This window comes from Heterodontus francisci, chromosome 9 (assembly GCF_036365525.1).
Source record: "Heterodontus francisci isolate sHetFra1 chromosome 9, sHetFra1.hap1, whole genome shotgun sequence".
In the NCBI taxonomy this organism is placed as follows: Eukaryota; Metazoa; Chordata; class Chondrichthyes; order Heterodontiformes; family Heterodontidae; genus Heterodontus; species Heterodontus francisci.
Window position 1 is genome coordinate 21,455,167 of NC_090379.1, and position 16,786 is coordinate 21,471,952.

The 16,786-nt window shown below is 44.1% G+C and overlaps 1 protein-coding gene across 4 annotated transcripts in view; it reads right to left on the reverse strand.

Moving 5' to 3' along the window:
* Positions 1-16,786, reverse strand: part of LOC137373618 (latent-transforming growth factor beta-binding protein 2-like) — a 773,188-nt gene that overhangs the window by 457,968 nt on the left and 298,434 nt on the right. The gene's annotated exons all lie outside the window — the stretch shown is intronic.

The window sequence follows — 16,786 nt, forward strand, 5'->3', positions numbered from 1 at the left end:
GAGAATGATGGCTAATTTAATTCAGTGCAGAAACAACAGTTCTTGGAATCTGCACACTCACTTTTACTGATTTGCATAATGGACACCCAAATCTCTTTGCTCCTCCACATTTTGCAATCTCTTGTCATTAAGAAAATTTATCATTCTTGGATCCAAAATAGATGACCTCACACTTCCCCACATTTAACTTCATCTGCCACAGTTTTGTCCACTTACTTAATCTGTCTATGTTCCCTCGCAAGTTCCTGCTCCCATCTGCTGAATGTTTCTCCTAATTTAATGTCATCTGCAAACATGGATATACTATATCTATTCCCTCTGAGTAAATGATTATATATTATGAAAAGCTGAGGCTTCAGTACAGATCCCTGGGGAGCACCGAAGGCTGAGATTTCGCCACAGAGGCAAGAAACAGGTCTGTTTTTGGGTCAGAAACCTGCCTCCGATGGGAAACTGATTAAAGTTCAGATTTTCACAGGGGTAAGCCCTTAATTGATATGGAGACAGGTTTACTAACAACTTAGAGCCAGTGGGGGCAAGAATGGAGATGGGTCAGATGAAGTTTGGGACTCATTTAGACATCCCATGGCAGCCATCACTGAGGCTGCTGGTTGTCTTGAGGGAGAGATCTGTAGTTTGTGCCAAAGCCTTCCACTTCACCAGAGGGAAGTGAGATGTCACAGGGAGCCAGAGAGTTGGCATCCGAGGCAGGGCAGATCCTCGATTCATTGAAGCTGACCTGGATTTAATGTTGGAGGCTGTGAGAGAGAGGAGGGAGGTCCTGTTCCTGGAGGCTGGCAGGAAGGGGTCACATTGGCGTGCAGTTGGAGCTCGCCTCTGTTCAGAGTCATCTCTCTCTGTCTCCTCTTCCTCCTTCTCTCTCACCTCCTGCTCCTCCCACAATGAGCTGTCAGGCCTCACCATCCTCAATGTCCACCCTCTCTGGAGGGTCATGTTATGGAAAGCGCAGCAGACTACCACAATGACAATGACCCTTACAGCAGGGTATTGGAGGGCACTACTCGACTGGTCCAGGCAGCTGAATCGCATCTTCAGAAGCCCGATGGACTACTCAATGGTTGTCCTGCTGAGCAGGTGGCATTATCGCCTCTGTTCCTCTGTCTGGGGCTCCTGTAGAAGTGTCAGTAGACATCTCTTCAAGGGATTTCCCTTGTATCCTAGGACGAATCCATGCATTTTGAGGGTTGGAGTGAAGCCTGGACAGACGGAGGATGAAAAAGTCATGGCAGCTTCCAGGAAAGCGAGCGCACACATGAAGGAAGCTTTTGTTGTGGTCGCAGACTTGTTGGACATTGAGGAAGTGGAAGTGGAATCTCACTGGCCGGTCACTGGTGCCTTAATGGCCACGGGTGCAATCGATGATGCCCTGTACCTGGGGGAATCCAGTGATGGAGGCAAAACCCAATGCCCTCTGTCCCCGCGAGGCAGTGTCTGTCATTAAATGAATGTGCTGACCAGCTCTGGCAAAGAGGGAATTAGTGACCAGCGAGATTCAGTGAAGTTCAAGGCCACAGTGTCATTGACGGCAACCGGGAGAGCATGGCGACCAGTATTGTAAGATGCGAGGTCTTTGGTGATAAGGGCACAGATGTCTGTGACCATCTGCCTGGAGAGTCGCAGTTTCCTGTGGCACTGGTTCTTGGACATCTCCAGGTAGCTCTATCTTCAGCAGTAGATTCTGTGTTGAGTGTTTGGCCTCCATTAGCTTACTGTCCTTTCCTCTCCCGTGCCCCGCTTATGCCCGGCTTCTACTCTTCCAATGGAGGGTGCTGCCCCTCATTGCAGTGGGCCCAAAATCTGACATTTATGCCCCCATTACCAGCTGGAGCCTTCCTTCTGGGCAGATGGCGACCTACTTGTCCTTGGCAGCCTTGCCCCCTACTATTCTGCCCCCTTGATGTCATGAGGGTACCGATCCCGTTCAAAGCCTCAGCACTGAGTGCCCACTCTCGCTGCTACCAGTGCAGTGCCCAGGGAACCATGTCCCAGTCCCCTTTTGCCCTGTTGACCCTTATGGGAACGGGGTGATGCCCTGGAGCAGCCATGACTGGTTCCTGACTCTTTACCTGCCTGCCTTCAGCTGGTCAATTTCTAATGGCATGGGTAAACTCTCCACCACTTTAAAAATTAAAACATCAGCCTCTGACAAGCTCTTAACAAGCTTCTAAACTGTGTTAATTGGCCTGAATTGGAGGGATTTCTGTCCTGTTCTCCCCATGCACTGCTCATTATTGCCAGCATCGGGATCAGCTCCTTGAAATCGACTCACCGATAGGCACCAGCTTTTTCGGGGCCACCCCTTGCCTCCATTCCTGTCTTCGGGGTCACTGAAAATTCAACCCCTCTTCTCACACTCTGCCAATCAGATACTCTTTAACTGTGCTGTACTTCCTGCGTACTACTACCCAAGCAATTTTCAACCCATTTCCTAAGATTACCTACAATTTCATGCACACTCATTTTTACTAAAAAATTCCAATAATCAACTACGTAATGATGAACGGCTGAAAATCAAATGAGAACCTGTTTGGTATAGAGCATACATGGATTTTGTAGAATCACTACCCATTACCACCAGTGTGGAGGATACATATTGCTGCTTGTTGATTAGATGTTCATGTACACAATGATCTTCCCCTACAAGAATTACACATCATTAAAGGCTCTGAATAAGCTACACAAAGAGATAATGCCATGTCATGGGCTGATGCACATTTTACACTTTGATAAAGGTTTTCATTTTACCACTCACTCTGGGGTTCAAATGGCCACTTAACAAGTCATAATAGCCTGAAAACATAGGGGAAGTAGAAAGGATAAATTGGATAATAAAGCCAGAACTTAAGATGGCCTGCCTGGTTCCTAATGTGAAATACAAATGGGATCAACATCTGAATGGGTAACAATAAAGATTAATAATTATATCAGGGAAAACCTAGGCTATTTCTCATTTTCTATGACAGTCCCATGCAAACCGTGTTGTTCGCTAACAGGGGAAAACAACCTTTACTTCCCCACTTACCAAAATACTGTTTGATACTCTCCTGCATCTACTTATTGATCTGTGCCTCTGCTGTCCTCTAGACCCCTGTAAGGCTGATTCAGAGGACAGAGATCCAGACCTATATGAAAATGCAGAAAATGGATTTACCAGCAGTCTCCTCTTACAGGCTGAGAACAGAGACACAGAACATTATCAGAGTTTTCTATTTCAAGTGCAATATCTTTTATTTCAAATAAAATTGTAGACCAAACCAGCAAATAGTTGCCAACCTAGCCTAATGTGTTATGCGTGATTATATCACAGTCCAAATTTTTTTTAAATTCATTCATGGGATGTGGGCATTGCTGGCCAGGCCAGCATTTATTGCCCATCCCTAATTGCCCTTGAGAAGGTGGTGGTGAGCTGCCTCCTTGAACCGTTGCAGTCCATGTGGGGTAGGTGCTTCCACAGTGCTCTTAGGAAGGGAGCTCCAGGATTTTGACCCAGCGACACTGAAGGAACGGCGATATAGTTCCAAGTCAGGATGGTGTGTGACTTGGAGGGGAACTTGCAGGTGATGGTGTTCCCATGCATTTGCTGTCCTTGTCCTTCTAGTTGGTAGAGGTCGCGGGTTTGGAAGGTGCTGTCTAAGGAGCCTTGGTGCATTGCTGCAGTGCATCTTATAGATGGTACACAGTGCTGCCACTGTGCATCGGTGGTGAAGGGAGTGAATGTTTGTAGATGGGGTGCCAATCAAGTGGACTGCTTTGTCCTGAATGGTGTCGAGCGTCTTGAGTGTTGTCGCAGCTGCACTCATCCGGACAAGTGGAGAGTATTCCATCACACTCCTGACTTGTGCCCTATAGATCGTGGACAGGCTTTGGGGAGTCAGGAGGTGAGTTACGCACTGCAGGATTCCTAGCCTCTGACCTGCTCTTGTAGCCACAGTATTTATATAGCTACTCCAGTTCAGTTTCTGGTCAATGGTAGCCCCTAGGATGTAGATAGTGGGGGATTCAGCAATGGGAATGCCATTGAATGTCAAGGGGAGATGGTTAGATTCTCTCTTGTTGGAGATGGTCATTGCCTGGCACTTTTTTGGTGGGAATGTAACTTGCCACTTATCTGCCCAAGCCTGGATATTGTCCAGGTCTTGCTGCATTTCTGCACGGACTGCTTCAGTATCTGAGGAGTCACAAATGGTGCTGAACATTGTGCAATCATCAGCGAACATCCCCACTTCTGACCTTATGATTGAAGGAAGGTCATTGATGAAGCAGCTGAAAATGGTTGGGGCCAGGACACTACCCTGAGGAACTCCTGCAGTGATGTCCTGGAGCTGAGATGATTGACCTCCAACAACCACAACCATTTTCCTTTGCGCTAGGTATGACAAATTTATGTCACAATGACTGTATACTGATGTGCCAAATCACTCAACATGAGAGGTATTGGCAACAGATGCAGAGATTCAGATATCAGGAGTTACCATTATAGTTACCATTGTAACAGTTATCATTATAGTTACCAAAAATCAGGCTAGCAAATGCAAATTTATCTTTGTAAGCTGTTATATCTAGCTAACTTGTACTTCTGTTTGAATTGTGTTTTTTTTGGTTGAGGCAATAAAATTTAACAAATCCATAGAACTCTTGAAATTAAATGCAGATGAAAACAGATCCAAATCAACTGGACAAGTCTTTAAAAAATTAACTTTAAAGTAACAAAGGCAAATTGGAAAAACAATTGCAAGAAATTAAGGCAGGGTAACACTTTTATTACCAGAAAATACCTCCAAATTGCAGGCAAAATTATCTGTACATTTGAAATGCTAAATGTTATAAACTACATTTACAATGCTGTGACATACTTTGCTAATATTGCTAAAAGCTGGGAAATAGCAAGCAGTTAACTGTACATTAATACTGGATGAGAGACGAGAATACATTACAAAAGCAGCTTGGATTTACATGTATGCTAATAACATTCACCAGCTCTACCTCTCCACCACCTTACCCAACCCCTCCATTGTCTCTATATTTTCAGACCATTTTTCCGATAAACAGTGAGTAGGCGGTAGGCGGTGGCGTAGTGGTATTATCACTGGATTAGAGGTTTACAAAGTTGTGAGCGGCATGGACAGAGTGGATAGTCAGAAGCTTTTTCCCAGGGTGGAAGAGTCAGATACTAGGGGCATAGGTTTAAGATGAGAGGGGCAAAGTTTAAAGGGGATGTGCGAGACAAGTTCTTTACACAGAGGGTGGTGAGTGCCTGGAACTTGCTGCCGGGGGAGGTGGTGGAAGCAGGTATGATAGCAACGTTTAAGAGGCAACTTGACAAATACATGAATAGGATGGGAATAGAGGGATACGGACACCGGAAGTGCAGAAGGTTTTAGTTTAGGCAGGCATCAAGATCGGCGCAGGCTTGGAGGGCCGAATGGCCTGTTCCTGTGCTGTACTGTTCTTTGTTCTTTGTTCTAACACAAGAAATAAGTGCAGATGTACACTATATGGCCCATCGAGTCTGCTCTGCCACTCAGTATGATCATGGCTGATCTCGGGCTTCAATTCCACTTTCCTGCCCGCTCCCCATATCCCTTGATTCCCTATGAGACCAATGGAGCATCCACAACCCTCTGGGGTAGAGAATTACAAAGATTCACAAAGCTTTGAGTATAGTAATTTCTCCTCATCTGAATCCTGAATGATTGGCCCCATATCCTGAGACTGTGCCCCCGCGTTCTAGATTCTCCGACCAGTAGAAACAATCTCTCAGCTTCTACCCCATCAAGCCCTTTCAGAATCTTGTATGTCTCAAGTAGATTGCCTCTCATTCTTCTAAACTCCAGAGAATATTGGCCCAATTTACTCAGCCTCTCATCATAGGACAGCCCCCTCATCCCAGGGACCAATTTAGTAAATCTTCACTGCACCACCTCCAGTGCAAGTATATCCTTTCTTAAATGTGGAGACCAAAACTGCACACAGTATTCCAGGTGCGATCTCACCAAAGCCCTGTACAATTTTAGTAAGACTTCTCTATTCCTGTACTCCAGTCCCCTTGCAATAAAGGCCAACATGCCATTTGCCTTCCTAATAGCCTGCTGCACCTGCATGTTAACTTTACGCATTCCTTATATGAGTACCCCCAAGTCTCTCTGAACATCAACACTTACCAGTTTCACACCTTTTAAAAAATATTCTGCTTTTCTATTCTTATGACCAAAGTGAATAACTTCACACTTCCCTACATTATACTCCATCTGCCATCTTGTTGCCCACTCACTTAACCTGTCTATATCTCTTTTCAGCCTCTCTACGTCCTCCCCGCAGCTTACCTTTCCGCCGGGAGATTTGTATCATCAGCAAACTTAGATATATTATTCTCTGTCTCTTCACTTAAGTCATTATTATAGAGTGTAAATAGCTGAGGCCCCAGCACTGATCCTTGCACCACCCCACTATTCACTGCCTGCCAACTTGAAAATGCCCATTTATGCCCACTCTCTGCTTCCTGCTTGTTAACCGATCATCCATCCATGCTAATATATTACTCTCAACACCATGAGCCTTTATCTTGCCTATTAATCTTTTATGTGGCACCTTATCGAATGCCTTTTGGAAATCCAGGTATACTACATTAACTGGTTTCCCTTTATCTATCCTACTAGTTACATCCTCAAAAAACTCTAATAAATTTGTCAAACAGGATTTCCCTTTAGTAAAACCATGCTGACTTGTTCGAATCATACTATGCTTTTCCAAGTGCAATGTTAAGACTTCTTTACTAATAGTTTCCAGCACCTTCCCAACGACTGATGTTAGGCTAACTGGCCTGTAGTTCCCTGTTTTCTCTCTACCTCCTTTCTTGAAAAGTGGTGTAACATTTGCCACAAACCACAATTTCCTCCAGTTAAACATTGGAAATACTGGAGCCATCCTCTTTGGTCCCAGCCTGAAATGTCCTTGCCACAGATTCTATCCCCTACCCCATCCACCTAAACTTATCTCAGGCTGAACCAGACAATTTGAAATCCCATTCAACCTCAAGCGGAGCTTCCGACCCAATATAATCTCCACCATAAATACCTCTTCCACCTCTATAATGTCACCCGACTCCATCTCAGCCCATCTGCTGCAGAAAGCATTATCCATAACTTTGTCATCTCCAGGTTTGATTATTCTTGGCTGACTTCCCATCTTCTAGCCTCTGTGAACCTTAGCTCATCCAAAACTCTGATGCCAATATGCCATCCTGTACCAGCCAAGATATTTACCTATTACCCCTGTGCTTGTTGGCTTACATTGGCTACCAATTCACCAAAAACTCAAATTTAAAATTATAATTCTCATGTTTTAATCCCTCCAGGTCTTCAATGCTCATTGTCTTTGGAACCTTCTCCAGCCCAACCACTGAACATTCCATTCCTCTGACTCTAGCCATTTTCACATCTCCCTCCCTTTGCCCCACTATTAGCAGCTGATGGGGCCCCACATTCTGGAATTCTCTCCCTTAAACCTCGTGGACTTGCCATCTCCCTTTCCTCCTTTAATACCCTCCTTAAAACACACCTCTATGACTAATTTTTATTTACCATAGTCCCATATCTGTGGAGCACCTTTGAACAGTTTTCTACATTAAAGGCACGATACAAATGCTGTTGTTGTAGGAAAGCAATGGCAAGATCTGATAACTGAAGGCTTCTCACTTGGAGTTGAGAGATCAAATACTTGAAATGTGAAGAAAGCAGAATCTGTGGGATTTTCAAAAGATAAAGGACCATAGCTGACAAGAGAGGCAACAGAAAGATATAGACTTTGTACTAGGAAAGAATGGAAACAACATTTTTTTTCTCAAAAATACACATTCAGAAAATCAAGTTTACTTGAAGCAAGCTGGATAGGCCAAGTGATATTTCCTCATTCTAATTCTTCTTATGTTCATATAAAGCAGGGGGAAATTATCTAACAGTACAATGCAAATAGCTAACACAGACTGGTGCTTAATACAAAATATTTGACTGATCAGCTGAGTATGATAATAGTTTATTAAAATTGAAAAAACATGCTTTTTCAATTTAAAAAAGGTAGTGTTTTCATATCTGGTGATATATGGATACATTTTAAGTCTGAGTAGAAATTGATGAAACATTTGAAGGAGTTAAGGTTGACAAATCAGTGTTTAGGAACACAGTCAACACCATATGAACTTACACCCTCCAAACCACATTTATTGTGTATTTAATAAAATTAGCATACATTAGTGAACATTTCTAATGCATATAATTATATAAGTTGGGAACCAGAATTGCTTCAGCAAAATTAAAATAAAACTGACATATTAATATATTTTATTTAGTGCAAAAATGCATTCAGTTTTCAAATAGTTAAACGTTATTTAAGAAGGTACTCCCGTTTGAGACAACTTTGAAAATTTACTCAGCATCCTGGTGCCTTTTAATGCAGCTGATTTCTCTGCCATAGTACTTAAGAGCTAATGGATTTAACCCAGCATTATTATACAGTCGCAGCCATCTCAGCTGGAGAGCTGCTAAATTAGCAAAATAAAGCATCAAATTTCTGAAGTTGTTCACATGCACACACACGGGGATCATTAGATGCAGCGGTCTTAAATACACCTGTAGGATGTCACTGACTTGTTTAAAATGCATGTAGTTTATAATATAAGTAAGGAACTACGTTATAATCAAGTGTATAGAAGTAAATTCCTGGTACATACAAGCAAGTTGTTACCAAGCCTTAATTTGTTTCCTGACACAGGCACCTACTAGTTTTGTGGACCAGTAAAAATACATTTTTCCTGCACTTTCCCTCCAAGGGCTACCTTGTTTCTGTAATAAAAATGTTACTTAACTTTTATAGCGAAAACTGCAGGTAATTAAGATTTTTGGAGATATATAAAATTAGGAAGTCAAATCAAAACCAATACAATACCCATCTGTGGGTGTGACCCTGGGGATTGAAGCCATCTGTTTCAGATCTCCCACTCAAGCCAGTTGCAGTCATATCATCATGGAGAAATCACAGGATTGTGATGAAATTTCCTGGTCATCCAAATCTTTGGAGCACAATCCAGAGCCTCGCGTGTTACTGAGTCAAATACTTTGGTCAGGTCGATGAATGCAATGAAGAGTTCCCGGTTTTGTTCTTGACATTTTTCTTGGATTTGTCTGGCAACAAAGACAACGTCAGAGGTTTCTTTGGAAGGCCTGAAGCCACACTGTGTCTCTTGGAAGATTTCCTCAGCCACTGGAAGTAAGCGATTCAGGAGAATGCATATCAGAATTTCCCCTGCTATCAACATGATTTATCTTTAATGCCAGGGTTGGTCGTGATTTATCTTCCTTCTTGAAGGTAGTTACAATTGTCGCATTCCTGAAGTCGGGGCGGGGGGGCGTGGTGTGAGTTATTTTCCCTCCCAAATCCGTAGGATGTGTGCATGGAGTCTTGCTGTGAGCAAAGTTATAAGAGGCATGGACAGAGTGGATAGTCAGAAGCTTTTTCCCAGGGTGGAAGAGTCAGTTACTAGGGGCATAGGTTTAAGGTGAGAGGGGCAAAGTTTAGAGGGGATGTGCGAGGCAAGTTCTTTACACAGAGGGTGGTGAGTGCCTGGAACTTGTTGCCGGGGGAGGTGGTGGAAGCAGGTACCATCGAGACGTTTAAGAGGCATCTTGACAAATACATGAATAGGATGGGAATAGAGGGATACGGACACCGGAAGTGCAGAAGGTTTTAGTTTAGGCAGGCATCAAGATCGGCACAGGCTTGGAGGGCCGAATGGCCTGTTCCTGTGCTGTACTGTTTATTTATTTATTTTTTATTTAGGGATACAGCACTGAAACTGGCCCTTTGGCCCACTGAGTCTGTGCCGACCAACAACCACCCATTTATACTAACCCTACAGTAATCCCATATTCCCTATCACCTCCCTACACTAGGGGCAATTTACAACGGCCAATTTACCTATCACCTGCAAGTCTTTTGGATGTGGGAGGAAACTGGAGCACCCGGCAAAAATCCATGCAGACACAGGGAGAGCTTGCAAACTCCGGACAGGCAGTACCCAGAATCGAACCCAGGTCCCTGGAGCTGTGAGGCTGCGGTGCTAACCACTGCGCCACTATGTTCTTTGTTCAAAGCCCACCAGCTTTGAAGACCTCAGCTGGAATACCTTCAGGGCCACAGTCTTTGATGTTTTTCATCCATTTGATTGCTTGTTGGAGCTCTCCCATCGATGGTGGTTCATCTATGGTCTCTAGCAGAGGATACTGGGGGATATCCTGGAGAGTATCAGCTACCACTATGAATTTACGGTCGAGAGCTTGTTGAAAATGTTCTTTCCAGCGTTGATGGATGGCATTGTCATCCTTAAGAATAGAGGCACCATGCTGTGAGCAAAGGGGAATTTGTCCATTTGATCTTGGTCTATAGATGACCCTGGTGGCTTCAAAAAAGCTACGCATGTCATGATGGTCAGCATATTGTTGGATGTCTGAGGCTTTTTCTTCCCACCACTTGTCCTTTATCTTCCACATTTGTCTTTGGGTGTCAGCCTTGTTGGAATGGTGCCTTCTTGACTTGCAACCTTGGGTTGATCTTCCAGGCAATGAAGGCTGATCGTTTTTGTTCCAGGGGTGTCAGCATTATTTTCGTCGAACCAGTCCTGGTGATGAAGATGCTTGAACCCAATGGTCTAGACAAAGGCCTCTAGCACAGCTGACTTTATTTGTTCTTACTGTTCTGAAATTGAGTTGGATGCGTGAAGATTTTCCAGATTGGTCGTGAGCTGCAGCTGGAATTCCTCTCTTCGGTCGGACTGCTCTAAGGCTGAGACATTGATCTTCTTCCTTTTGACTTTTGGATCTTGCAATGTTTTGGTGCTAAGTGGGTGTTGATCACCGATTGAACAATTTGATGCTCTGTCTAGCAGGCATCAGTCTCCCGTGTGGATCAAGTGATACAGACATCACTTAGATCTTTGACTCGAGCAATGACATAATGCAGGAAGTGCCAGTGCTTTGATCGAGAATGCCTCCATGTGGTTTTGTAGTTATCCTTCTGGTGGAAGAAGCTGTTTGTTATAATGAGGCCATGCTGAGCATACTTTGTCAACAGGACACCATGTGCATTGGCTTTTCGCACCCATTTTTCCCAATGGTTCCTCTCCAGACATTGGAGGCACAGCCAACCCTGGCATTAAAGTCCCCCAAAAGGATGATCTTTTCTTCTTTTGGGATGGCAGTGAGGACTTCATCAAGATCAGAATGTAACTTTTCCATAACATCTTCATCAGAGCCAAGGGTCGGGGCATAAGCGTTGATAACGGTGGCATATTGGTTACGACTGAGCTGTAGGTGAAGTGTCATTTCATTTCTACAACTGGGAAGTTCTGGCAGTGCATCCAAGATCCTATTCCAGATGCAAAACCAACTCCGTGGACACGAGAGTCGCTGTCAGCCTTTCCTTTCCAGTAGAAGGTGTATTCCCTGGCTTGTTCCTTCAGCTGCCCCTCCCTAGGAAGGTGGGTTTCACTGAGGGCAGCGATGTCAATTTGGAGTCTTGACAGCTCACATGATATGATTCCAGTTCTTCTTTCTGGATGGTCACTCATGTGATTATTCGTGAGTGTTCTAACACTCCAAGTTGCAAAATTTAATGTTTTCTTTCTTTGACCATGAAGATGGTGATCCCACAGGGTGTGGTTTCCCAGCCAGGAGAAAGTGGGACAGTCTATTTTTAAGGCACCTTTTCTACCCCCTCCCCATTTGGGGTGAGCAGACGGTATCCTAAAGAGGACTGCTCAGTCACTGCTGTCCAAAGATACCTCTGTCTCAACACAGGTCTCCAATGCCCTTCATGCACCTGTCGCCTGTGTGCAGATTCTTGACTAGGAACTCCCAGGTTCACAGCCCTGTCCCTGTCTCTAATTCTCCATCACCACAGGGCTTGGCAAATGGACCCTGGTAGAAGCCTGCACATGACTGTTTAACAGGGGACCTTCGGGCGCCGTCCTTGTCCACATGATCTTGACAGATTGGTGATCAAATTTCAGTGACGTGTCGAACCAAGATGACCGGGACCACCTTGCCGCTGCAGCCTTCTACTGCCTTCGCAGACAGTGAGACTCATAGTTTTCCTCTGCCTGTTCTGCCATTGAGGACTTTTGGACCACGCTTTGTCTGGCACATCCCCCTGACCTTGCCACCATGGATGGCCCTACCAGGAGCAAGGAGCTCCTGATGGCATCGCTCAAGGGATTGTCAGAGTGCACAAGCCTTTCCACCATGTCAATGTGGCGATCCATGTTCTATTGATGCTCTACTGCTACATTAGATTATTGAAATGTTTTAAAAATTGCTTATTAATCCCAATTGCTTCCCAGTTCATGGTGCCTATGTCTTCCTCATCCCAGTTCTCACCAAGATTCTGGGATAGATTTTCAACTTAATGCCTGGGCGTGAAGTTAATGTTGTGGATCAGCCACCCATTATACAAACCATAATTTTCATTTCTACTGAAATCAATTGGTAACACTTCCATGAATTCCACAATAAAAAGGCAACTATGATTTTCCAATTGCCCTGATTACACAGGCAGGTACTTCTGTAGATTGGGGTTACCAAAACTCAGAGTAACTTACTTCAACTTTAACAACAATTAAACAAAGACTACGTGCCTCAATTCAAACTGACGCTTCAATGGGAAATTAGACATTCTAACCCAGTATGATATTTAGTTCCAGAGAAAAACCAAATTACAATTTATTGATGTAAAATTCACATTTTATGTTTCACTAAAAATAAATGCATTTTTATTTCAATGAAGATTCACGTTCAAGTATAGAATTCCAGAGTACCAAACCACATCCAATGTATTACCAAAATGCATAAACATCATCCAAACATAACATTGAACGCTGAGCAAGAAATCTTGTTCCAAGCATAAACTGTTTTCCAGATATCCACTAAAAAATTGCATAATTAAATGGTTCTTGAAATAAAGCCTAAGATGTCAACATAGTGGATTTGAAAAAGATCTGTTTATTCTCATCTCAATTTCTAAAGACATTTATAGAGGTTACATTTATATATTCTGTTAAACATAATTTTACAATTTGTCAAATATGACATTTATATAGTGTGCAGGACACATAGAAAATATGATAAAATCGACAATTTAATTTCAACCAGAGCAGTTTAATTAAATGCAACCCTGGCTAAGGGGTGATGACACCATCCCCTTAAATGAAGCCTTCCTGTCTGGTTATACATTCCACCAACTGTCTCGCCCAGACCGTCTTTCAGCTGTTTGGAACTGCACTCGCCTGGTTCCATTCTTATCTAGCTAACCATAGCCAGACAATTATCTGCAATGGCTTCTCTTTCTGCTCCAGAACTGTTACCTCTGGTGTCCTCCAAGGATCTATCCTTGGCCTCTTCATATTTCTCATCTATGTGCTGCCCCTGGGTAACATTGTGCAGGGTGGCACAGTGGCTAACACCGCAGCCTCACAGCTCCAGCGACCCGGGTTCAGTTCTGGGTACTACCTGTGTGGAGTTTGAAAGTTCTTCCTGTGACCTCATGGGTTTCCGCCGGGTGCTCCAGTTTCCTTCCACAGCCAAAGACTTGCAGGTTGTATCGGTAAAATTGGCCATTGTAAATTGCCCCTAGTGTAGGTAGGTGGTAGGAGAATGGTAGGGAATATGGGATTAATGTAGGATTAGTATAACTGGCTGGTTGTTGGTTGGCACAGACTCAGTGGGCCGAAGGGCCTGTTTCAGTGCTGTACCTCTAAATAAAACAAAATAAAACATCCAAAAGCACAACATCAGTTTTGTACATGTACACTGATGACATCCAGCTCTGCCTCACCACTACCTCTCTCAACCACCCCACCACTGTCTCTAAGTTGTCAGACTGCTTGTCTGACATCCAGTACTGGGTGAGCAGACACTACCTCCAACTAAATATTGGGAAGACCACAGCAATTGTCTTCTGTCTCAGCCACAAACTCTGCTCTATAGCCACCAACTCCATTCCTCTCTTTCACAACTGTATGAGGCTGAACCAGACAGTTTGCAATCTTGGTGTCATATCTGACCTAGCAATGAGCTTCTGGACACAAATCTGTGCCAACACTAAGACCACCTATTTCCACTTCCATAATATTACCCAACTCTGTCCCTGTCTCAGTTCATCAGCTGTTGAAACCCTCATTCGTGCCATTGTTACCTCTAGACTTGGCTATTCCAATGCAATCCTAGCTGGCCTCCCACATTCTACCCTCCATAAACTTCAGTTGATCCAAAACTCTGTAGCCCCTGTCTTAACTCCCACAAAGTACTGTACACCCATCAGTCCTGTAGCTACATTGCTTTCAGGTTAAGGAATGCCTTGATTTTAAAATGCTCATCCTTGTTTTAAAATCTCCCCATGGACTCTCCCCTCCCTATCTCTGTAATCTCCTCCAGCCCCACCCTCTCTGAGATATCTACGCACCTCTAATTCTGGCCCCTTGAGCTTCCCCCGATTTTACTTGCTCCACTATTGGTGTCTGTGTCTGGGTGTTAAGCTGTGGAATCCCGTCCCTAATCCACACCAGCTCTCTACCTCACTTTCCTACTTTAATACACTCCTTGAAACCTACCTCTTTGACCAACCTTTTGGTCATATGAACATACGTACATATGAACACACGAATTAGGAGCAGAAATAGGCCATTCGGCCCCTTGAGCTTGCTCCACCATTCAATACATTCAATTTGTTATAGGTATCTATGCACAGTTACCAGTTAATTAGATCTGACCCAGGATTTCCTTAATGAGCCATAGAGGTCAGGATGATTTCAGGTTTTATTGCTAACCTGTACAGAGTTACCTGATCTTACCCATGGCAATAGAAGAAGCACTGCATTTGGTCTCAGCAGTCTCATGCTGGAAAGGGGGAGAAAATTAACCAATTTTCCAACTTCAGTCTACAATCCAATGACACCAGCTGAAAAAATGCATATACATCCAGTTGTGTAACACCAGTATTCAAATCAATTAAGATGCTTCCCACAGCAAAATTCTTAATGCTTTTGTATGAAGAATGGCCACTTGCAGTGCTGGAGGTCTGCTAGCAGTCAAGGAAACATGTTTCATCATTGGTAACCTGCAATAACTTACTCACTGACGCTCAGTTTGGGTTCTGCCAGGGCCACTCAGCTCCTCACCTCATTACATCCTTAGTCCAAACATGAACAAAAGAGCTGAACTCCAGAAGTGAGGTGAGAATAAATGCCCTTGACACAAGGCAGCATTTGACCAAGTATGGCATCCAGGAATCCTAGCGAAACTACAGTCAATGGGAATCAGGGAGAAAATTCTCCGTTGGTTGGAGTCCTGCCAAGCACAAATTAGTCTTTCTGTCTATGTAGGATATGCGGAACATCCTCTGAACAGGCGTCAGAAGCCATGACTTCAGTGGATACCTCTTGTCCCCCATTATCTAGCCACAAAGGTGTTTGGGTGGCCTGAAGAGCTGAAGCAATTGGGACTGTTAAAGAATGTAGGAGTCGTGGCAGCTTCCTGGAAACATCGCACACATTTGCATGATCCGTTACAGTGGTCACAGATGACTTGAACGTTGAGGGAGTGGAACCCCTTCCTATTCATAAAGGCACCTGGCAGCCCTGAAGGAGCCGTGATGGCTACATGAGTACAGTCAATGATCCCTTGTACCTGGGGTAATCCAGCCATGGTCTCGGCCTGACTAGTCTGATTGGTTGTGAATTTGATATATTGGCCAGCCCTACAGAACTTGGCATCCTTTATGCATCAATTGGCCACTGACTGAGAGATGCCACAAAGATCTCCAGATGATCCCTGGAATGAACTGAAGGTGAAAATGTTGAGTGCCAACATCATCTTTAAGGCTACAGGCATTGTGTGTCCACCACATCCTATTGGCATGAACTCCTGCTCCAACATATCGCACAGTCCCGCCACCACCTCCATGGAGAGAAACAGTCTTTGTAGACATTGGTGATCAGAGCTCAATGAAGCTGAGCCTCTGATGGTACACCCTTTGAGTTAGGTAGCACCTTTTGTGACCATGAGGCTGCCCTCTTGCCCCCATGCACCTGCCTCATCCATGTCCAATGGCTTTTTCAAGTAGCTGGAATTCCCCAGCTGCTGCACAGGTGCTCCATGTTGCTGCAATTCCATCTCTGTGCCACACTCCTCCTCACTGAAGGAGTCAAGGTCGGATAGCATTGACTCGTTTGAGTAAGCTGGACACTGAACCTCCATGCATCCTTTGCACCATTGTTAAAATCAGAAAAATGTAAGAAAATACCTGACAATTGGTTGTTTAATTACCTTAATTAATTGCCCGCTTCACACACTTCTCCGAGCACTTTCGACTGGGATGACCATGAATAAGGTTATTCCTGGTGATCCTGTTGATCTTTTCTTTCTTCACAAACTTCAACTTTCAAAGTAGGTTCAAGTCTTTGCAGCCTTTTGCTGTATTCTGAGAGCAGGTTCCCTCTCTCTCTCGAGGCTGCCACCACTAGTTGTCTTCCTTTCTTACAGCCTGCTCTGAAGTGGCCCACCACTGGTCTTCTATACAGCCTGTCTGCCTTCAGAAAATCTGTTAAATTTATCTGGAATCAAACATCAATAGCTTAGTGTCTTTTTCCAATATGCAAAGTCCAGAAGTCTGGTTTCCATAGAGACACCTGGGCCTTCCATTGTTCCCAGGTGTTAATAGCTGC